Source organism: Sturnira hondurensis, unplaced genomic scaffold, assembly GCF_014824575.4.
Source record: "Sturnira hondurensis isolate 20B ecotype Veracruz unplaced genomic scaffold, ASM1482457v3 Scaffold0024431, whole genome shotgun sequence".
Taxonomy (NCBI): Eukaryota; Metazoa; Chordata; class Mammalia; order Chiroptera; family Phyllostomidae; genus Sturnira; species Sturnira hondurensis.
This window is the reverse complement of record NW_028097062.1, coordinates 432,778-458,361: the sequence shown is the minus strand read 5'-3', so window position 1 is coordinate 458,361 and position 25,584 is coordinate 432,778.

Sequence of the window (25,584 nt, the reverse complement as noted above, 5' to 3'; positions counted from 1 at the left end):
CTAATATATTTTGCCGACAAAAATAGGTATAATTTTGATTCATTCCCACCAGACGGCTAGTGTTGTGTTGGATTCTGTCATTTTTTTTTGTTGGACAATCTGAGGCAGCAGATTGCTGATGAAGCAGCGAGAAGAGGTCAGTGCCGCTGACCAAACACTAGGGCAGTGCAGGGTAAAGGTGCCTTAGGCACGCCGGTTCGAGTCACTGCTTTGCAGCTTCCTAGGCGCCCTGTGGTTCTGTGGAAGCATTAGGCACACGGCTAATCTTTCTAAATGACTCTTCATAGCTGAATACTCTGACGCTTTATCTTTCTGAGGTTTTAACAAAAGGTTTGCCTGGTACACACTCAGCTTTATCTCTAGACCAGGCCTTTCCCTAGAAAGCATTTTCTGACTGTTCTTGGCAGTCACTTCCTCATGTGAGTGTCTCTGGACACCTGCAGATCACTACGCGTGTGTGTTTTTGTTCGCCAGTTAGCCCCTTAGTTTTTCCTCTCCAAAGTTCTGTATAAGCAGCAAGAAGAAACCAGGTGCATCGCAACACTTGGCTTAGACGTTTCTTTCATGAGATAGCCAAATTTATCACATACATGCTCTGTTTCTCATACAGCTGAGATGAGAATTTGCTGAGCTTTCCACCACTCCATGATGAGGGGTTCCTATCTCTAGGAACAGCATGTACCCCACTCCTGTACCCCCACAGCATGTACCCTATTCCTTCTGCGATCTTGCTGGCAGGGTCCACAGAACCCAAATTCCTACTAACACCCTGGTTAAGGCAATGTTGACTTTCCGCATTATCTCCCTCCGAAGTCTTTGATTCTCTAACTGCTGTCCAGTTCCAAACTGCCACACTGCTAGAGAAGCACCCCACATCCGGGTTCGAAAATATGTGTTAGCCATCTCTGCTGCCTCACCACTTACTGCATCATAAGCACCTTAATGTAATGCATCTTTACTGCTCACACTTTCTCTGGCCAAGTGTTAAGACGTGACTAAATCAGGTCCTCCTCTTTACCAAGGTGTCCTCCAGGCCTGAGGTTCCTCCTGCATGCTTGAGGGAAGAATCCACACACAGCTCCATGTGGGCTCTGGGGTCAAGGGCTTCAGTCCCTTGCTAGGTGTTGGCTGGTGGCTGCCCGAAGTTCTTTGCCATTCAGATGTCTCCCACATGGCCACTGGCTCCATCAAAGCAGGAGGCCGAGGAGGCAGGGAATCTACTAGCAAGACACCTGTTGCAATCTGATGTAACCTAAAGGTTAGTGACGTCACTTTGTCATGTTTAATTCATTAGAAGTGTGACCCACACTCAGGTGGGGGTTACTTAAGGGTGTGAATACCAGGATACAAAAACCAATGGGGACCATCTCAGAGTCTGTCCCCCAAATTCTATGAGCCATTTCTTCCCACTAATAATGTAATTTAATAACCTTTCCATATAGCACTTGTAGATATAGCTCTTAAAATGGATTCTTAACACTTTTATCTAACTCCTTTGTCAGGATGTTTTACAAAGAAAAATGCAACATGAAAGGAAAGGTATGTGAAGTCTATTATAAGTTCTGTTACAAAAACAAAATTCCATTGAGTAAATTTAGAAATCAAATTGGCTTTTTATTCAAAATTTGCTGAATCAATGCACCCCCTCTAGCAAAAAGAGTGGGTTTCTGAGCAGCTGTTGAAAATAAAAGGCTTTTATAGGCAGAACGGGATGGGAAAAGGAAGTTTCTAGCAAAGCGATTGCCTCAGGCAAGATCACCTTCCTGTGGGGGTCAGAAAAAGTCCCCCGAGCAGATTACCTGGCAGTGCTNAAAATGCCTTTGATTTCTGGATATTAACTTTGTATCCCGCTGTTATGCCAAATTCATTTATTAGTTCCAGCAGTTTTTTGGTAGAGGCTATAGGGTTTTCCATGTACACTATCATGTCATCTGCAAACAATAAACCTAACCAAGGAGGTAAAAGACCTGTATGCAGAAAACTACACAACACTGAAGAAAGAAATCAAGGAAGACACAANAGCTCTTAAAATGGATTCTTAACACTTTTATCTAACTCCTTTGTCAGGATGTTTTACAAAGAAAAATGCAACATGAAAGGAAAGGTATGTGAAGTCTATTATAAGTTCTGTTACAAAAACAAAATTCCATTGAGTAAATTTAGAAATCAAATTGGCTTTTTATTCAAAATTTGCTGAATCAATGCACCCCCTCTAGCAAAAAGAGTGGGTTTCTGAGCAGCTGTTGAAAATAAAAGGCTTTTATAGGCAGAACGGGATGGGAAAAGGAAGTTTCTAGCAAAGCGATTGCCTCAGGCAAGATCACCTTCCTGTGGGGGTCAGAAAAAGTCCCCCGAGCAGATTACCTGGCAGTGCTGACCAGGTAACTCCAGTCTGACTGGTCAAAGGTGGCACTCCAGGGGCAGGATGAAGCTGCAGTTAGGGTAGGTGTTAAGTCTTAGTTTGGTGACAGGTGCTTAGTACAGTGACTCCAACTGGGTACTGTTGTCTCTTTTCTGGCAGTTTCATTATATAGAAGTGGAAAACTTGACTGAACGTATTCTATTCCACAGAACTGTTTTTAAGAACTTTTATGGCCTTCTCCATACTAAAATCAATTTAGAAATACAAGTAGCAAGGCCTGTATTACATGTCCTTTGTTAGGACTTCTCACCAAAAGTTCAATTTGACATCGTGGAGAGAATTCAAGTCTCAGCAACATTCTCCACTGAATGTGTAGCTTTCTAACCACTTAGTCCTCTGACCACTGTGAGGTCAGGCCTGGCAATGGGAACAGTTATAGAAGGTTACAAGGCTCTAGGTCTTGTGACTCTGAATGTAGAGCTGGTATCACTTAATGATAAGGAGAACATGTAGCAATTTCCCTGGGTCGAATATCTGAGTCCAATCTCTGCATGTATGCAGGGGGATAAAGGAAGCCTGTGCTTTGAAGATGTTGTGGATTCACTGCCCTTAGAAACCTGCTTATGAATCCTCTCTCCCCGCTCAGGTGAATCACACTGTTTCTCTTCACTCACCCGACTTCTCGGCTCCAAACCTCTGACCACGGGTTTCATGGACAAGCCTGTTAAATGACTAGAGAAAGGTGACCACTTATTTTAAGACTCTCTTCATGAATCTGGAAAAATATTTGACTTCAGAAACAGAAAACATATTAATTTCCAATATCATACAATATATCCCTCCAACAATAGATGTCTAGTAAACACCCAGAAATATTGAAGGAAAAGTCTATGATGTATCAAGATATCACCTTTTAAAATGTTTTCATTGATTCTAACAGGACTCCTCAGCACTCCCATAAATTTCTATGAAAATCTCTCTGTTAATAGGACCTTATTTTGTTACTCATTATATTTGGTAACAAAACTACATGAGAAGCTTTCACAATAGAAAAAGCTTGTATGTTTTAATACTCAAGTTTGATTAACTTGTAATGTGACCAAACCTGGTACTGTTATTTTTTTTTTATGCTACATATGTCAGTCAAGTTTAATTTTATTACAGTAGATTCAACGGTAAATAGCAAGTACATAGAATGTGAGATGATTTCAACAATTCTTCATACATAGGTATGAGTCGTTAATGAGATTAATAGTAGTTAATATTTTATAATAAAGTTTTGACCAAAGTTAGATTAAATCGCTAGTTTTAAAAAAAACTCTACAGATAATCCAAACTTTCAAAAAGATTAGAGAGGAGTTGAAATTTACAGCAGTTCCTTCCCAGGGGCAGCAGAAAATGTGCTCAATGAGCAAGCTGGGGCGACAGGTCACAGGTTCAGGGCTGTGTGAAGGCAACACCTTCCTTCTTTGGGGGTAATTTCTCTTTATTGTTTTTGAATCTCTCATCATAGGCTAGGCCCTCCTATTTAAAGGCGTATGTTGCTACTTTGAATCCATGACGCACAAAGCGCGGTTGGGCGCGGCACTGGCTACATGCTGTTCCTTGTTCCTGCCACCGGCTCTGCCTGCTGCGAGACAGTGTTACAGTCATTTTCTACAGGAATCATAACCCGTCACACGGAGGGATGTGCATCCTCACACGTTAGATTTGAAGGGAAGCCGCGACAGTGCCAACCACGGATTGTTGTGGTGAACAGCGGTCGCAGCGGCCAGTCGGAGGGGCTCCGTTACCCGGACCATCCCATCCTGCACTGGCAGAGCACCCCGCACTGCCGACTCAGACCTGGACTCACGCTCCTGTTGGAGCGGAACTCTGGCTTTCTCTAGTATTTCCAGTTTATGTGTATAGGATAGAAACGACCTTTAAGTGGTTGGAAGTACTCAAGAAGATCAGTCCTGATGATAATAAGCATTAAGTATTAGGTACCACTATTGCACTAATAAAACATAAAACAAGTCAAATATATATATATATATATATATATATATATATATATATATATAAAATGTATTGTATATATACGTATGTATGTATGTGTATATATATATACACACATACACAAAAGGTGATATATATAATTTCCTTTTAAGTTTAAATTTCTTACCGTAGTATTTTGAAATATCTACTCCAGAAAACATACAGCCTCCAAACTGACAAATTGCATAGTGGTGCAGTGGGTGTTGTTAGCTGTGACCCGTGCAGACAAGTGGGGGCTGACTAATTCACGGCATTATTTCCAGAGCCCAGCAGAAGGCCCTCACAGGCTGTTTCATAGGGCTGCTGAACAATGTATCGGACCCTGGGGAACAGCAGAAATCTATGGTCTTGTGATATCAGGAGACCAGCCTTCTTCCTCCGAAGGCTCTGGAGATCAGGGAAGGATTTGCTCCAGACCTCTCCCCCAGTCTCTGGTCATTCCTGGCTTGCGACAGCATCACTCTAGGCTTCGCAGGGCCTGACCATTGTGCACAGGCCTGACTCCGCATCCGAGTTTCCCCTCTTTATAAAGACATCAGTCAGTAGGACTGTAAAACCCAATCTTAATTTAAACAATTACTATGCAATGATGTATTTCCGCATAAATTCCTCATATGATCTGCTGGGTTGCTAGGACTTCAACATACACACTCTGTTTAATGTAATTCAACTCACAATAGATGGCAACAAAATAAATCTTATGTTGCATTCAGTTGATATAGGATATCATCTCAATAAATAATCTTTAAAATATTTATAAATTAAAAAATACTTTGGGCAAGATACCTCTCTCTGCCTTCATTTTGTTCACCTACAAGTTGGAGATAATTTAGTTTTTTATAAATTGATAAGAAGATTAGAAAGATACTGTCTAAAGTGTTTTGCGACATGCATAGCACATAGTTAAGTGCTCAAGAAATGTTGCATTTAGTACTACTTAAAAAACACTTAACAGGAACATTATCATTGTTTTTAGATTCTACATGTAAGAGAGATCATATTGTATTTGTCTTTCTTTGTCTGGCACATTTCACTTAACAAGTGGCGAGATTTTGTTCTTATTTATGGCTGAATAATATTCCATTGTGTGTGTGTGTGCATCACATTTCTTTATTCACTCTTCCGTTGATGGACACTTACGTAGTTTCCATATCTCAGCTATTGTAAATAATGCTTCAGTGAACATTGGGATGCATTTGTCCTTTCGAGTTGTTTTCATTTTCCTCAGAAAATTACCCAAGAGTGAAATTATTCTGTCACATGAAAGTTCTGTGTTTAATTTTTGAGGCACTTTCCTAGTGTTTTCCACAGTGGCTACGCCAATTCACATTTCCACCAGCAGTGTATGAATGTTCCCTTTCCTCCACACCCTCACCAGCACTTGTTGTTTGTTGGTTTATTGATGGTGGCCATTCTGACCGGTGTGAAGTGATACATCACTGTGGTTTTGATTTGCATCTCTCTGATGGTCAGCGCATTGAGCATATTTTCATGTCTGTTTACCATCTGTAGGTTCTCTTTGAAAAATGTTTATCCAGGTCTTCTGCCCATTTTTAATTGGATTGTCTAATTTTTTTTGCCACTGAGTTATATGAGTTCTTCACATATTTTGGGGATTAGCCCTTATGAGACATATGGTTTGCAAATATTTTCTTCTACTCAGTAAGTTGCCTTTTCATTTTGCTGACAGTTTCCTCTTTGCTTTAAATAAAGAGAGCTTTGTTTTACTTAATAAATTTTCACAGAATGTTACCATGAATTTGCCTTAATTGTATTTTAATATATATTTTTAATTTGCTTAAACTGTTTACCTCAGCTTGAGAGTTTTCTTCTCTAAAAAACTCTATGAAGTAGGAATGGAAGACATAGAAATGAAATTCCAATCTTTGGAAAGACTAGTAACCACACTGATCTCTGTAGAAAATGGGTGTGAGCTGGGCATCAGATTTCTCCTACTCACTCAGTGTGTGGGGATTTCTAACCTCTAGTGTATTCATATCTGTTTAGAATCCAGTGGTGGAAGCCCCCAAGAAAGCTCTGGTATATGTTGTTTGTGGCTTCTGATCAGTTTCATTAATTGTTTTCTAACTTTCAGTCGAATAGTCGTCATTGTTTTTCAGTTGGTCTTCTCTCTCTCTGTGTCTCTTTGCCCATTTTTATTTTGTTTTGGGTCATAATTTTTGATCAATGATAAAATACAAATCAACTTTGCCATTATGAGCTTTACTGTTCGTAAGTCTGGGGTACTACTGGTTTTGTTAGTGATAATAAGCAGCTACAAAAACAGAAAACATTTATAGTAGCAGCTCTTTGATATGAGTAGCATTCTAAGCACTAATCCTAATAATAAGTATATAAAATTGTTAATATTACTATCCTGCTGATTTTATAGGTAAGGAGGTTGAATTGCAATATTTTGTTTATTATGTATATGTTTTGCATGCAAATATTTATATATTTTCCAAGCATTAGGAATATGGAATGTGTTCAGTCCTAGTTTTAGCTAATTAAATTTCACTCTGCCTGTTTACAAGACAGGTGGTCAGCAAACATTTTCTCTAATGAGTCAAATAGAGACTAATGTAACCTTAATATCTGCTACATTTTATCAACTTGTCATTGAAAATATGTAAATGAAGAACGGTGGCTGTATTTCACTAAAACTATTTCTAAAATTAAGAACTAGGTCCAGTGTGGGCCATAACTTAGCAATTTCCTAGCAATTTTTCAAAAATGTATGTGTATCCACTTATTCTTAAATTTGAAGAAACTGCCAAGTTCTTCATGTGATACATAGATTTGTTTTCCTTAGACTGCATGTCGGGAACCTTTGTAAGAAAGTACCTTGCCTTAAAAATCAAATATTGTCTTCAATTTTTAATTTGATGTTTATGATAACAACATATCTAAAACCAAAAAGTAAATATATAATTAAAAATGCAGTATTATATCAATTCTAACGTATGCACTTTTCATACTTGAGTGTTTATGAAATTAGAATGTGTCTTATAATGTATAGGGTCTTCCATTTGAAGAACTAACTCATCTTTACTATACTGTCAATAATTCTTAGGGAAAGACCACCAGAAGAATCACTGGTGGTTGGACAGGTTCTGTGAATTGTACGTTTGGGGGAGGAAGAAGACACACAGGGGTGAAATGGTGCTGAAATGACCTACAGGCTTTGGGTGTGTGCAGCAGGTTTAGGTGAGTGATTTTTAAAAGTAGAGGGTTTTTTTTTAGGTTGGATGCTCTCTGGAATTGTGAGTATGTTCTATGGCTGGGTACCAATGGATCACATGGGAGATGGGATGGTTCGGTCAAGGCTGAGAGTGATTGTTGTCCAGGGTAAAGGGGCCTTTAGTCCATTCTATGGCTTGGACGATTTTCACAGTCACAGAATGGTTTGCTTTGCTCTCTCAAGCCCTCATGGCCACACCTTGTGGGATGTTGTTGTACAGGGACTGACGCAAAGGCCTCTATGGGTACCAGGCCAGCCTTCTATTTTCTCTCTCTAGAATGTTACATTAACCAAATTTCCACATATATCTAAACTTTTAGTTATTAACAAAGAGCTCTATGTGTACTTTTTATTCTTAGCTTTAACTCTCTCTGAACTAATTAAGTTTGAATTAGAGGGCCTAGCACAGATTCCTGAACATAGTAGGTATTCCGTAAACCATGGCTAAAGGAATTGACTCCAGTTCTTTTCATGACTATTAATAACTGAACTCTAAATACAATCTCCAGGAAACGAGTGTCACACGAATGTCATTATGTAATCTGACATGTCTAACAAAGCCTTTAAACATTAGACTGGCAAACTGTTATTCATTGAAACACTGGGCAATTTCAGTCTGATTCCTTACTGCCTAAGGCAATACCACCTTCAGAACACAACAAAATCGTTTACAATTAGACCAAAAAACCTCTGAAAGTCGAGACTGTCTGGGAGAAATATGTCAAAACTCTTCACCCTAAATGACAAAATAAAAAAGGTAAAAATGATGCCAATAACTATAGCCTTTGATGATTCTGATGGAGAATTATGAGTGACTTATTGTGGATCCTCATCCTTTCTGAGTCTGTGTCCCAGAATTAGAGCTTCACATAATAAGAGCTGGAAATATCTATAGCTAAGACTTGGAATGGCACAGGAAGATACAAAATTAGAAGAAACACAGTAAACAAAGCACAGAGGATCTTGCACAATGGGAATATTAAGACTAATAGTGGATTGTTGAAGTCATTAAAATTCCTTGACTTAAATTTTATGGTTCAGTGCATCATTTTTCACCACAATTCTTAAAATGTTATCTTTTTTACAGTGTCATCATTCTCATAAATAAAATTAAAATAAACTTATTTCTAAAAGCATCACTTTTTAATGCCAAGAGCAGAAATTTGTGAAATGTGTTTCCTTACATAAGTGAAAAGTCATGGAAGCATTTATGCAAACAGATTTCTGAAGAACTTTCTAGAAAGTTCTACGTGAAATGTGTTAGGATTGAGTTTAGCTCAAATTCCTAGGATCATGAAAACACTACTTATTATTATTATTATTATTTTTTAAAAGATTTTATTTATTTATCTTTAGAGGGGAAAGGAAGGAGAGAGAGAGAGAAGTATCAGTGTATGGTTGCCTCTGGTGTGTCCCCTGCTGGGAACTGGCCTGCAACCCAGGCATGTGTTCTGACTGGAAATCACACCACGATCGTCTGATTCGCAGGCCTGTGCTCGATCCACTGAGCTACACTAGCTGGGGCTGAAAACACTCCTTATTAAACTGTCACTTAGAGGCTACACGAGCAGAAAAAAGCAATTGCTGATTTAATTAGCTCTTTGGGATTTCACAAGTTAATAGTGGCAGTTGCCCACATGTGGACAAGAAGGTGCATTGTTGCTATTTCAGTGTTATCACATTCAAAGTCGATGGCATGGTGAAGGCAGAACCTTGCCCTTTGGGGGCTATAGTCATGGTTTACATCTGATGTCTCTCAGGTACATGGAACATGGCTTTTTAAAATTAAGCTTCGGCCCGTTTTCACTGAAGTGTGGGCTGAAGTAAAAGGGATTGGAAAATAATTATAAACAATAAAATAAGAAAATATATATATTTTGTAGCATTCAGAAGGAAAGTTAGCTGAGGCAGAGGCCTTGCTCCTAGAAGCATGCTCCCTGTTGTGGTAGATTCCTTCTGGGTGAACATTTGTTTTTGTCCATCAAAATAGGTAACAGCTTTTTATTTTCACACAGGTAGAAACCCATAGAACATTATTGAATATTAAATCTTAAATTCAGTATAATTTCTCAAGGACTTTATTTTAAGGTATCATTAGTGACTTATTTTTCAGACATGATTATTCATCATGTGGAAATTGGGAACATTGACAACTAAAATTTTTCTTTTGTGGTCCAAGATCAGACCACTTGAATATGAAATTCCAAGTCACAGTGAAATGGAAGATGTGAGGATATGACCAATCTCAGACGCCTACACTGCTTCATTCTGGGCGCAAATGATTCACAGCCATAATTATGCTGTTATTCCTGAGAGCAGCTCTTGGGAAGATGTGAGTGAAGAGAATCTAGAAGTTCAGTAATTTAGGCAAAATGCGCTGGAAAGTGGTGCCCACATAGAAAATCTCTCTACAGAACGTGAAGGGTTGGGGGTGGGGGTAGCTGTTCTGGGAAGCTTTCCTGGAGACTTTGTTCAAGGTATTATGGTCAGTGTGTCTCTGATTATAGGGTGACCTGTCCTGTCAGACAGGCTGGTAACTGAAGGTCTCTCGGGAACCATGTCCTTGTATGACCTTGGAATCCTGCTGCATCTCTTTTCAAGTCTGGCATTGCACTTTTATGCTGTTAGTATCGATCCATTAATTGAACAATGGATCACTGATCAGCTCTCCCAGAGTGAGTCTTCCCACATAAGCAGCAGGATAAACTTTGCTAGCTCTGTGTTCCTGTTCTGACCAGGTAAGTTTTTGATAACCTGCTATCTCCCTCATGTCAAACTCTTCTGTAATCTTCACAACAGATGAATAAGAGTGACGACTAGGAATAATTACAGCCGCTATATTTGTATATTCCTTGCATTAGCTTGCTAGTCTGCCATAACCAAGCTACACACACTCTGTGACTTAAACAAAAGTCTATCATCCCTCGAAGTTCTGGAGGCTAGAACTTCAAAACCATGATGTCCCCAGGGCTGGTGCCCCGGGTAGTCATGAGGAGCAATCACTTCCAGGCCTGTCCCCTAGCTTCTGGGGGTTTGCTGTATTTTCACATGGCATTCTCCTTATGGATATCTGTCTCCAATTTCCCTTTTCTATAAGGACATCAGTCAGATTGGATGAGGGCCTAATGATTTCAGTCTAGGTTGATTACATTTACAAAGATCTTATCTCCAGATAAAGCCACCTTCTGAGGTCCTGGGGATTAGGATGTCAATATATAAATTTTGGGAAAACACAATCCATACAAGTCCTCAAATAGAAATGACCTAAAATTTCATTAACTCAGAATGGATAAATAAAATGTAGATCTATAGTGGAAGGAATGTTGTATGGCAATAAGAATAAATGATGTATTGACAAATGAATCAACATGGATGAATCTCACAGTCATAATATTGATCAAAAGCAGCCAGAAATTTATACGTGGAACACTGCGTAGGAGAAGGCACATGAAGTTTCAAAACAGGGGACAGGTTTTCAGGGCGGGCACAGCAGCGGCTGGGGAAGACTCAGGGGTTGCCACTGGGGCGTTCTGTTCTAATTCTTAATCTAAAAAGTGACCATATGTATGGTTCCACTTCCTTAAACCAACCGATCAATTAATTAAACTGTGCATACATAATTTGGGAACTTAAAATAGTTTGAAAGATCATAATACAAAAAAATCAAGGGTGTGAGAAACGGGACAACATTCTGTAGTGCCTGTAGTGATATTGCAGAATACGTACAATCAATGTCAATAAAATTATTGTCCGATTTAAAAGTCGTTCATAGTCTAACGAGAAATAAATGCTTTAATAAATATGGATGAATTATCATCTTGAAGCCCCATGGGTGGAGCAACTAATTTTAGTTTGAAGACTATGTGCAAACTTCGAAGTAAACCTGATTTACGAGGACATTCTTCCTGGGTGAGTAAAAATGCTGCAGGTCCGAAAATGGAAGAGAAGTTTCAAAGAGCTGGTGTGGTTTGGCGGAGGTGATTCACACCAGCTGTTGGGAGGTAAACTCTGAGTTTGGTGTCTGCCCTGCACGTATTCTGCGTCTCTGACGTGACCAGGCAGCTGGCAGAACCCCACATACATCCTTGTGAGGGATTCACCTTCAGCACGGGTCTCAAGGATGTCCCAAGTTGTCCCCAAATTAAAGTCTAAGAAAAATAAGCAAATTTGATTGTTACTAAAATATCATCAAGCAAACAGAATACAAATGAATCAACAGAAAAGAAATCAGGAAAGTCATTTTTTAAAATCTTGTTTAATATATTGATATATATAATGATCAGAATGAAAAACACTGGAAAATAAAAACATTATCAGAAAACAATGTGACTGATTCAAATGGATTTGTAAAAGTATTAGTCTAAACAAAAGTGAAAAATATATAAATTAAATTAAAAATTCAACTGATGTTTAAACATCAGAAAGAATGTAATTCAAGAAGGAATTCACAAATTGGAAAATATAGCTGAGTAAATAACATGAAATTTAGCACACAGAGAGATAAATAATATTTAATGTAAAGAAAGATTTACAGATTGTATAAACATTGCAAATGATAAATAGCCATACACTAATATGGCTATTAGTTCATCAAAAATCTCTTTTAATTCTTCACCATTATACAGTCAAAACATGACTTCTAAACTTAGGAGGCAAACACTGACCAATTATGAAGGAAAATGGAAAAATTACAATTATAGTAGGAGATTTTAATTCAGTACTCTCAATTATTATTGGATCAAGCAGAGAGAAAGTGTGTATGCAGATGATTGATATAACATATAGAACAAGCTTCATCTAATAAATTTACATACAATATTTAATAACTGAGAAATATACATGAACTCTTTCAGATAACTGAAAAAGAGGAAATACTGACTCATTTGAAGCCAGCATAACTCTCTTACCAAAGCAAAACCACATTATAAAAAAGAAAATTATGTGAATATTTATGAATCATTAATGCAGATGCAAAATAAACAAAATTAGGGAAGCTAGTGTGTAAAGTAGTGTAACAATTCTTCAGAAAGTGAACCCAGGATTTCCATAAGACCAGCGAATCTGCTCTGGACTTGCACTGCGGGCAAGAAGAGAAGGGCTCAGACAGACACCTGCACACCCACGTCCTCCGCAGCGCTGTTCACGGCGGTCAAAAGGTGGAGGCGACCCGACTGTCCATTCACGGACGAATGAATGGACACAATTATATATGCATAACGAAATATTATTTGGCCTGAAAAAGGAAAGCTATTTTGACACATGCTGCATTGTGGGTAAACCTTGAAGACATTACATTGTGTGAAATAAATCGGTCACAAAAGTACAAATGTATCATCCCACTTATATGACGTGGGTAGAGCGGTCAAGTTCATAGAGACAGAAAGTGAATGGCGGGTGCCAGGGTCTGGCAGGAGGGCAATGGGGGTGCGTATTTAAAGGGGACAGAGTTGCAGCTGGAAAATGAAGCATCATGGAGCTGATGGTGGCAATGGCTGCTCAACAGTGTGAATGTACTTCATGCCACTGAGCCATGCACTCAAAATATGGTTAAAGTGGTAAATTTTGTCATGTATATTGTACTAAAATAAAATGCTAATAGAACATCTGCTAATTGAATCTAAACATTTATAAAATAAATATGTTAAGGTAAAGATGGATTTATCTTAAGTATACAAAGATGTTATAATATTTATGTACACGTATACTTTTAACAGATTAAAAAATATTAGGAGAGGTTGTTTTCAAAATGAAGCACTCTTTAAGATGAGAAAAAATCTTATGAATAAAAATAAGTAAAAGAAGGGGACTTCATTAGCCATATATATGTATATACCTTCATATATATAATTACAGAACAAAGTATGTCATCCTAAATGGAGACATTTTAGAAGCAATCTCTTCAACAGCAAGTGAAAAAAGATGATCACCATTATTACTTCTGCCCATGGATATACTAAAGGTTTTGGCTAGGGTATTCAGACAAAAAATTAATTTAAAAAACTCAGAGAAACCAAATATAAATAAAGTAGAGAATAGGGTAGGAATTAAGAACATGGTAGAATTATTATCCTAGAAAATCCAAAAGGATTGACAGGCGCCCTGGCCAGTGAGGCTCAGTGAGTTGGGCCTGTCCTGTATACAGGGTCAGGAGCCTCCAGTTCAATTCCAGGCAAGGCACATGCCTGGGTTATGGGTTCCGTCCCTGACTGGGATGTGAAGGAGAGGCAACTGATGGATTTTTCTCTCTCACATTGACTTTTCTCTCCCTCTCTTTCTATCCCTCATCCCCCTCTCATACTTGCCCCAACTGGGGACCATACTCGTAACCTCGGCATGTGTCCTGACTGGGAATAGAACTGGCCACCTTTCTCTTTGAGGGAAGACACCCAACCAACCGAGCCACACGGGTCAGACCTCAACAAACATTTTCTTTTTTTTAAATTTTGATTTATTGATTTTAAAGACAGAGAGAGGAAAAGAGAGAGACAGTGAGAAAGAGAGATTGATTTGTTGTTCCACTTGTTCATGCATGCATTTGGTGGATTCTTGTACGTGCCCTGACCTGGAATCAAACCCACAACCTCAGTGTATGGGGACGACACTCAGACCAACTGACCTGCCCAGCCAAGGCTCACACACATTTTCTTAAAACGTGATAGTATGATTCTTAAATAAATAAGCAGGTCAAATGGAGGAAGACTAGATAGGTTACTTTTGGAAATGCAGATCAGCGTGAGGGATTTGCCCTCTCCGATATACATGGATTTATTCTGAAACCAACATGAAGGAAAGAGTATGGCATCCTTGCAGAGGTAAGCCAACTGGCAAATGGGATAGAACACAGGACACAGACCCAGATTTGCACACTTGGAAAACTGTAAATCCTATAGATGTTGCATCGGATTAGTGAAAAAGGAGGCACTGTCCAGGAAATGGATTAAAAAATAATCAACATGGGAAACGTTGCATTGTGGATATATTACCCACCATATTAAAAACTCAACTCTGATATGGTAACTACTTAACTGTTCAAAGGAAAAATTTTTTCATTGTTAGGAGAAAATAAACATGACAATCTATTAAAATAAGTTAAAGTTAAATCTGTTAAGACATAAAAAAACATTCCTCAGAAATAAAAGGCACATGAAACTCATTAAAATTAAATGTGTGTTTCTTCAAAAGACACCTTAAAATGAGAAAACATATTGGGGCTGAGAGATGATATTCTTAGTACCCAAAACTGGTATATGATTGGTATCAAGAACATGCAGAAAAACCTACAAATCAACAAGTAAAGCATAAACATTGTATGATAAAAATGGTTTGCAGATTATAGTGGAAGAGAGAAACATGTTCCCAACAAACCTGAGGAGAGTTGTTCAATGTCATATCAATGAGGAAATGCAAACATGACCATAAAGAGTTATAATTTTATACCGAAATAGCTAATTACTTTGCTTCACAGGCCTGTGCTCATCCACTGAGCTACACCAGCCAGGGCCCTTAAATAGCTAATTAAAATAAAACATTTATTTGCCTTATGATCCAGTTATTACTCTAGGGGTCATCCTGCCTCTAAGGGAAAGTTGACTGTAGCACATGTGACAACCGTGAATACCTACCAAGACCCAAGTGCCCGATGACGAGCAAGTAGGTGAGAACCGCTGCTGTCGCACAGCGACAGTCATACAGCCCAGAGTGAGCATGAACAGGACATTATCCTGACTCTTTGCCTCACAGCATTAAGTGGGAAGCAAGTTTCAAACCCTAACATACAGCAAATACCTTGTATATTTAGTTGGAAACTGTGTAAAACTAAAATTAATGTGTGAATATATGTGTAAATACACAAAAATTATTTTTAGAAATACATACATATGCATTTAGGAATGCATAAAAGCAACACATACATTAAGCTACAAGCAAGGAGATGAACTTGGAAGTCACGGAAGTTGGCTGAAACGTGGGAGAGGCAGAGGAGTGTGAGGGTGGTAGATACGGGTCGTTACTCAGGTCGTAGCCTGTGTTATGGGTGACGGTCCCAAACATTGCTACAATATGGCATGAGATGGAACAGATTTCAATACTTGATAATAAATTAAAGTGGCTATGCAGGAAGGGGCCAGGAATGAGGTGTCATACTGTCAATGATAATAACAGTTTATATTTGTAGGTTACCCAAACGACATTGATCATAAAGAAAATGCTCGGGTAATGTGCCTATCTTAAAACTGGAATGGTTTGTTCTTCAAAATCCCATACAATGTTATTAACCAGTGTCACCTCAATAAATTCAATAACATTTCTTAAAAGACTGTTTCTTCACTAAGTAAATAGATAAGAAAAAGGTAAAAGGATGACTTTCAAGTGAAGACAATGTGTGCATCCTGGCTCTTCTTTTCCCCCACACGTGGGAAACCATAGTTAAGTAAACAAACAGCCCAAATTTAGGTTCATGGCTAATTCTGGGCAGAAGGGCAGAGGCTTAGTAAGAGAAAGCACAATGCAGACTTAAAGCCACTAGTAACTGTTCTGGGAACTGAGCTTGGAGCAGGTATGTGGCTGCTCTTTGTAAATAAAATGCTGCTGTGTGCAATATTTTACCTACATTTACATGCATTAATATGTATTTAGGCTCTGGGGGAGACCACCCGGAAGGATTCTCAGTTCTCACTGACGTATCTTCGATTTGTACGTCTCTGACATAGCAGTGCCTATGCTCCCCCCGATGCTAGAATTAAGCAATTTATTACACACAGATGTATTATGGCAGGGTCTTGCACACAGTAAATTCTCTGTAAATGCCAACTGTTGTTTTTTATTGCAAAGCCCCACACAGCCAATTTGCATACTACTTAATCAGCAAAACAACCTTCTGAAGTCGGCATCTTTAACAACATTTTATTGATAAAAGGTTTTATGCTTTCCAATTTAAATATCATCCTCTTGGTCATATATTTAATGTGAAATAGAGTCAGAAGCCAGATTATTATACTCTAAATTATGATCAGCTTATTATAAAATGCCTGACAAGAACTCAGTGTTAAAGCGAAGGCCACGTGCTGTGGTATTCCGGACGAATGAGTTCAGTCCCGTCTGCTGCAGTGAGCTGTGACCTGGCCTCCTAAGCGACCTGGGCCTGGCTGGGGGAGCTGGGATGGGGGATGTGGGGATGTTGGGGGTGATTGGGCGGGTGAGTTTATATCTTATGCAGGGCTCTACCTCTAGGATTGTGTCACAGCTTTGATTTTTACCTCTGACATTTTTGTAAGGTTTGACCAGAGAGTAGGGGGGAGGGGCGATATATCCACATTAATTTCCCAAGATGAATTCTGCTTTCTGTTGGTCAATTTCTTATCCTTCCCTTGGTTCATTCTTGATTTGTTTTCTTGTCTCTTTTCATGTGTGTCAATATAAAGCCAGTGAGAAATTTTTCTCTTCAGCACTTTATTTTAAATTAGAAAAAATATAACTCGATCCTCAGCCTTTTGTAGAGACTATACCATACTCTTCATCAGCTCTATATCCCGGTGGTTCACAAGTGACATGTACGTCTTTATATTGTTGAAAATATTTTACTGTTTTGCAACCTATGGAGTTTTATCTGGGGAAAAACAGAAAGAAAGAATAGAAGGTTCTCATATTTCTCTTATTACTTGAAAAGTATACAGATGACCTGGCAGCTAGGGAGCAGTGAATAAAAATTTGTTAGTATCATTGCTAACACTAATAAAATGGAGTTAGGCCCCAGCTGGTGTGGCTCAGTGGATTGAGTGCTGGCCTGCGAACCAAAGGGTTGCAGGTTCAGTTCCCAGTCAGAGCACACTCCTCAGTTGCTGGACAGGTTCTCCAGTGTCGGGTGTGTGAGAGGTAACCAAACATCGATGTTTCTCTCCCTCTCTTTCTCCCTCCCTTCCCCTCTGTGTAAAAATAAATAAATAAAATATTTTTAAAATACAAAATAAAATAAATAAATGAACGAATAAATGAAATGGAGTTAGGCCTAGACATGAAATGCCCGAAGCTGTCGTTTAGCTATGTGGTAGGGCAAATACAAATGTCAGTTGGGTAGGAGATTGTGTTTTGTAACAAACAACAGACAGGCACTGGGCTCCTGGAGGAGGGGTGAGGCCCAAGCCAGTTGCTGGGACACCGAAACCGCCCTTCACCCACTTGCACCTGCCAGAGCCAGTCTTTGCAGAAGGTACCTCGTAATCAGGGAAAGCTGTTAAAGCAATTTCCGAGCTGATGAACACATTTCAATGCTGAGCCCTAGGTTAGCTGACCCACTCTGGAAATAATGTATATTTACATAAATGCCATTATAATGTACTTCACATTCGTTAGATAGTTCTAAAATTATACTGTAGAAGGAACGCCAGAAGAGTCCAAATACCAAAAGTAGTCATATTACTAGGGGCATTCACATTATTTTTAAAGTAATTGGGGTATAATAGAAAACAAACATTGTAATTTAGAAGGATCTCAACATCTATTCAGATAACATCAATACTATTTATACTTTGTATAAGGAAACTGTTAGGTATTAGACTTTAGGTAAAGACAAAAGCAAAAATATTAAATTATTTTCATAGAAAAAAGGAAGATTTTTACACCTACAGAAAAAGTCCGTTATCACTCCTTCTGCAACCAATACATTCCAACAGCAACTCTTTGGTGTGAGGACAGAGTGTGGAAGACGAGACGGCCTCTGAAGGAAGACCTGCCCACTTTCGGAGTCTTCCTGGGTCCCCCTCAAAGAACTATCTGTAGGTATTAAAAAATCATCCAAATGCTTTCACTATCATGAAAATCTTTTTTTTCTTAAGCAACTATTTTAGTGAAAGGCTTATTTTTATCTAAAAACATACTTTACTCTTAAATGTTTTGACTTTTTTCTGAACATAACATTCTATATATTTGTAGCAATTATGATATAAAAATACAGGTGACCAAAGAGATAATAATGGCACTTTTATTAATATATTTTTAAAGATTTTTATTTATTTATTTTTAGAGAGAGGGGAGGGAGGAAGAAAGAGAGAGAGAAACATCAGTGAGTGGTTGCCTCTCACATGCCCCCTACTGGGGACCTGGATGCAACCCAGGCATGTGCCCTGACTGGGAATCAAACTGTTGGTTAGCAGACCAGCACTAAATCCACTGATCCACACCAGCCAGGGCTTTATTAATATACTTTCTGAATATCCTTGTTCAATAATATAATTTAATGAAGCATACTAAGAAGTTCATCAGCTGCAAATCATCTGCAAATTAAAATTGATTTAATTAGGCCAAATATTTAGAATATTTATATGTCCAACACTGTGCTGTCACATAGGCAGTTGCATGGGTACTTTCCCTGTTATTTGCTGTTCCCTGCTTGCTCTTTGCCTTGTAAAAGGTAGTATGTGAAATAAGTGAGTCTGGAACCGTAATGCCACTTGAAGATTGCACGGCAGGGAGGTATTTTCTTAGAAAACATTTAGAAGCTTACAGTGGAAGAAATGCAGAGCATTAGACCATTACAGTGTTGGGAATAAGGCCTTGGCCAGGTAGCTCAGTTGGTTAGAGTGTCATTCAGATTCGCCAAGGTTACAAATTCCATCCAGGGTGAGAGCACATGCAAGGATTGACCAATGAATGCATAGATGAGTGGAACAACAAATTGATGTTTCTTTCTCTCTCTCTCTCTCTAAAAAAAAATTTAGATGTTAACATTAGGAAATCCTGGGGTATTAAATTTATATAAAAAACAACACTAAAATGTTAAAAATAAAATATATAGAAGACTAAATTACTTAGAAATGGATGGTTTTAAGACTGCTATATTTCAAATCTATTATTTTAAAGATATTTTAGTTTAATTATTAAACTTATATTTAATGTGATTTTAATTTGTATTTTTGGATTACTATTTATCCCTCTTATACCCTCTCCCCGCAATGATCACCACACTGTTACACATGTCCATGAGTCCTTTTTCCTTTTTGCTTGAACCATTCACACCCTAACTGACCCCCAGAGCTGTCAGCCTGCTCTCCATCAATGAGTCCATTCCTATTTTGCTTGTTAGATCAGTTTGTTCATTAGATTCCACAAATGAGTGAGATCGTATGGTATTTGTCTTTCTCTGACTGGCTTATTTCACTTAGCATAATGTTCTCCAGATCCATCCATGCTGTCCCAAAGGGTAAAATTTTCCTCCTTTTTATGACCAAGTACTATTCTACTGTGTAAATGTCCCATAGTTGTTTTACCCACTCATCTACTGATGGACACCGGGGCTGATTCTGTATTTTGGTGATTATAAATAGCACTGCAATGAATATAGGGGCTTATGTTCTTTCAAATGAATGCTTTGGGTTTCTTCAGATAAATTCCCAGAAGTGGCATTGCTGGGTCATAATACAATTTTATTTTTAATTTTTTGAGGTATGTCCATACTTCTTTCTATAGTGGCTGCACAAATCTGCATTCCCACCAACAGTGCAAAAGGGTTCCATTTTCTCCACACTCACCAGCACTTGTTGTTTGTTGATTTGTTGATGATGGCCATTCAACACAGAATGAAATACCTAGGAATAACTCTAACCAAGGATGGAAAAGACTTATAGTTTGAAAATTATAAGACACTAAATAAATAAATTAGAGAAGATACAAATAAGTGGAAAGACATAGCATGTTCATTGATGGGAAGGATTAACATCATTAAAATGTCCATACTACTCCAAGCAATCTATAGATTCAATGCAATTCCTATCAAGATACCAATAAGATATTTCACAGAACTAGAACAAATGTTTCAAAAATTTATTTGGAACTACAAAAGGCCCTTACTAGCAGCAGCAATCTTGAGAAAGAAGAACTAAGTTCGAGGTATCAAACTATACTATAAAACCATAGTAATCAAAACAGCATGGTACTGACATGAAAACAGACATATAGATCAATGGAACAGAATACAGAGCCAAGAAATAAATCCATACCTTTATAGTCAATTAATTCTTAAACTTATTTTTGAAACAAGAAAGAAGGAAAATTGTGAGAAAAAAGTTATAGAATAACTTGAATAATTTTAAGAAACTACTAATCATCTCAATAATGAGTCAATATAACATTGTAAAGAACAGTCTAAATTTTAACTCATTTATTGGTTGTATACTAACTTGAGAAAATAACATTAGGAAATTAGAGGATTCTGGGAAAATCACTAAGTACAATAACGCAAGTTTCTTTCCCCAGAAGTTGACTATGTGTGCATGTGTGTACCTGCACTGGTAATAAAGGATGAGGGAGGAATCTGCCCTGCTAATGAATCCATGAGGATACGGTGGGGATCTATAATGTTTCCAATGAGTCATCACTGTGCTGGTGGGTGTGGGAATAAGAAGGAGAGGAGCTAGTGTCTGGGCAGGACATTGCCTTTCCAAGGAAGCCTGGAGCAAAGAAGTGCTGCTTGATACGCTTGCTCACTGAGGGCACTCAAAGAATGCCCTCAGTGGAATGTGAGGAAACGGAGAGCATGGGTTAAGGTGGTGCAGCGGTGGGAAGATGAGAAAAGTCCCCTGCCCCTTCAAGGGTGAGAAGGAGCTGAACATCTTGAAATATTGGTGGAGACCATTGAGAAGACATGTTGAATATAGAAAATATAAAATATAGAAAATGTTGAGCATGGAGAAGTGTAGCGGTCATTGGGATTGCCTTAATTTAATCAGACATTTAATCAGCCACAGGAATAGTCTTCTAAACTCTGAGGCAACGGGCTGTGGCTGCTTGTCCCGGGCTCATCTCCAGCACCAGTCCCAAGGCCCTGTGTTCTCTCACTTCCCAGTGAGCTTACGAAGCCCAGCCTGGGGGTCTCCTGTATCTTCTTCTGTGCTAGGCCCTTCCTTGCATCACTGTCTCCAGCTTTAATAAACGAATTGTCCTAGTCACCTAAATCTGTATCGTGAAGTCTTTCCCACATGAAGCTGAGAACCCACAAACTACAGCCAGCCCTTGACAGCCCCGCTCAGGGCCAGAGCACCATCTGGGAGCAACTTAGTGACTGCAGGCAGCCTCCCCTGGGGTGCTGTGACCCTGAGCTATTCACCAATGCAGGGCCTGGTCTCTTCATTCTGTATTTCCACTCCAACCTCCACTCCAAATCAAGGAAAGAATTAGCTTGACTAAAGGAGATAGCTCCAGCATTCTCAGAAGAAATTGTTAGGATAGCAGACAAGTCAAGTTTTACCTGCTAAGTAAGGTGAACAGATCTTTCTTTAGCAAGTCTGTTTGGTTAAATATTTCACAGAGTTTGAATAATTTGGCTCTTAACTTTTTAAAAATATATTTAACTTTTTTAAAAATATATTTTATTAATTATGCCATTACAGTTGTTCTATTCCCCCCTTCATTCCCCTCCACCCTGCAATTTCCCTCCCCCACCATTCCCCCCCTTTAGTTTATGTCCATGTGTCTCAAGTTCTTTAGATTCTATATTTCCCCTAATATTCTTGCCCTCCCCCTATCTATTTTCTATCTACCATCTATGCTACTTATTTTCTGTACCTTCCCCTCCCTTCTCCTCCTCCCACTCCCCTGTTGCTAACCCTCTATGTGATCTCCATTTCTATGGTTCCACTTCTGATCCAGCTGTCCTCTTAGTTTGCTTTTGTTTTAGGTGTGGTTGTTAATAACTGTGAGTTTGCTGTCCTTTCACTGTTCATATTTTTATCTTCTTTTTCTTAGATAAGTCCCTTTATCATTTCAGATAATAAGGGCTTGGTGATGATGAACTCCTTGAATTTGATCTTATCTGAGAAGCACTTTATCTGTCCTTCCATTCTAAATGAAAGCTTTGCTGTATAGAGCAATCTTGGCTGTAGGTCTTTGGATATCATGAGTTGGAATACTTCTTTCTAGCCCCTTCTTGCCTATAAGGTCTCTATTGAGAAATCCACTGACAGTCTGATGGGAACTCCTTTGTAACTTCTTGTTCTCTGCTGCCGTAGTGTTTAAGAGAAAGGAATTGAGTACATGAGTGATGATATATATATATATATATATATATATATATATATATATATATCATCAATATATATATCAATATATATATATATTGTTTGTTTGTTTGTTTGTTCATTTGTTTTGTGTGTGTCTTTTTAGTTTTGAAGTGTGGCCGCTGAAGACACTGAGCACCAGCTCGGGCATCTGTGTCGATGTCTCTCAGGGGCACAAAGGGTTAGGCACAATGTGATGTGACTCACAAGGACTTTGAGTAGAAAATGCTGGTATTTTCTAGCCATAGCCCGGGAATATTTTTAAATCACAACAAAGATATCCTCTTCAAAGATGTTTCCTGAAATGAAAATCCAAAAGTGTCTGAAAGCACTTTATAACCATAGAATACTAAGTAAAGGGGATATTTGGAACGTGACACTTAGTAAGAAGAAAAATATCAAAGGTGGTCCACAGGAACAAACTTACAGCCACGAGGTCAGTCAGTCCTGGGGAGGTGGTGGGAGGCATGGGGTCTGTTCCCCATGTTTCAAACATGGTAGCGCCGGTTCGGAAGCTGCTATGAGAGCAGGTCTTAAAACGGTGATAACGAGAAAAACATTGTAACTCTGTGAGGCTATGAATGTTAACCAGGCTTATTGTGGTGACTATTTCATAATATGAGCAAATATCAAATTGTTATGTTGTGCCCCTGAAACTAATATAAAGTTATGTTTCAATTCTATTTCAATTTAGAAAAACAATAAAAATATCAATAAATATGAAGTTAAATCTGTGCTTAAAGATCATGGAGAAGGCTAAACCACCATCTAATACTTTGACTGAGTCAAAAATTAGATTTAAATGGAGAGAATTGCATTAGAAAATAGTATTTCCTTAACATCTTAATGGAATAAAAATCACTGTGGATTTTATTCTTACCATCATTACTTTTAAAATTAAAATTAGATTTGTCATCATGTGTAAGTACTTCCAATATTTTAGCCTGAACGAAAACTTTTGGCTTCCCAAAACGCGTCACTTCCATAGAGCGGGCAGCATGGAGGATCCAGAGAAAGGTATTACTCGGCTTTGTGTCGTGCGTTCGTTTTGGTCAAATGATCATTTCCATCCGAGTTAATATTTATAAAGTGGTGATCTGCCTGAAAACTCTGACCTAGGCTTGGCTCACAGCCAATGTCTGTCCTGGTCCATTTTCTGGAACAACCACATCATATCATAGACTAGAGCGTGGATGCGGGGGTGCTACATACAGACGCTGCCGCGCGGCACAAAGTGCGGTGTGGGGCAGCGTGGTGCCCTGCACACGGTTGCCTGAGTGCTAGCAGTCCGCCTCTGTTTTGTTGAAAGTGTGCTATTTTAGGATATATGAAAGGCAAACAGAAAGCTCAACTGGGAAATCGCTTGCTCCTGGGAAAACCAAATCACAAAAAAGAGTGAGGCCCAGTGAAAAGCACAGGGCTCTACTAGGTAGGTACCACCATACAGAGAGTGGACGCCTCCGTTCTCGTTAAGGTAAGAGCGAGGGCGCCTCAGGAACAGGAAGGCCCAGGTGGGCCTCCCCTGTTAATGCAACGCTAACTGGAGGAGTCTATCATCCTCTCGGAAGGTCCCTGGGTCTGAGTCCCAGCCAGGCCCCGTGCCCAGGAAGGCAGGAGGGCCGGCCCCGCAGGCGGATACCCAGAGGAGCTTCCTTTTTTCTTTATCAGCTGCTCCGCGAATACCCCAGGGAGCTGCTCGGTCCTCTTTCCCCCTGCCCCCTCTCCGCGTCGCGGTGTCCAGGCGCGGGTGGCAGGGGAGTGCTGCGGGGTCCTGTCTGCGCCCACAGTACGCACCCCCGCAGTCAGCAGACCCGCCTCGCCGGCGGAGGGGCCCTCCCTGAAATGCAAGCCACCGGCAGATGCACAAGGACCCCGTGGGTTTTAGGTGTGTGTCTGCAGTCGCCCTTCAGTTCCTACAGGTCGTCCTTGCATCTCACGTGCTTCCGAATTCCGTGGCTCAGAGATTTCCCAGTCCTCACTGTTGTCTGCTGGACATCACGTGCGACAGGCAGACCTCCGGTCTGACTGTTCCACCTCCACTGCCCCCTGGCTTCTCTGCCCCCGGCCTGGGCCGGGCTCCAGGGGGTTCTGAGCCCCTGCAGGGAGAGATGGGGCTTGTCTGAGGAACTGGTTAATCCTATCGTTATCTTCAGGAAATACTCGCGACTGCAAAGCAACTGAGACAAACCCTCACTATTTGTCACAAAAGAATACTTAGAACTTAAAAATAATAATGAAATAATAGATGTGCTGTGCCCTTATTAATATGAGCCCAATTCAAAAGGTGTCTGTTATACCCCTACAAGGTAATGGGGTTTAAGGGGGAAAGACATGAAAAGCTACAACCCCTGTTTTCATGGACATACAGAGTGTAACACAAATCGATGGCATAGAAAGTGAGTATGAATAATAACGGAATAATAAGACTAATAATAATGACTAATAATAATAATAATAATAAATAATAAGAAGAAGACTTCATCTTGATTGGCAAGATGAAAAAACTTCAGAGGAGGTAACCTTTGAGGGGAGATTCAGAGTATTTCAGCTAATAAAACTGAGGTTAGGAAGCCAGGTTGTCCATTATAAAGAAAAATAATATGAGGACAAGTACAAATGAATGATTGGAGAGTCAGGAATCCTCTGTGTTATCCGTTTTTTTCATTTAACAAATAGTTATTGAGCGTCTGCAGTGTCTTATAAGATAGCATGGGCCTTGCTCAGGAAGTTACAGCCTGACACTGAACATAAGCATTGAAAATGAATGATTGCGTTTGGAATAAACGCTGTGGAAGATACGGCAGGTAGGTTTTCACAGATCCTCACTAGTCCCTCCAGGTGGAGGGGCCGAGGGGTCTTTCTGGTGAAGAGACTTGTGAACGTTTAAGTCAGCTATA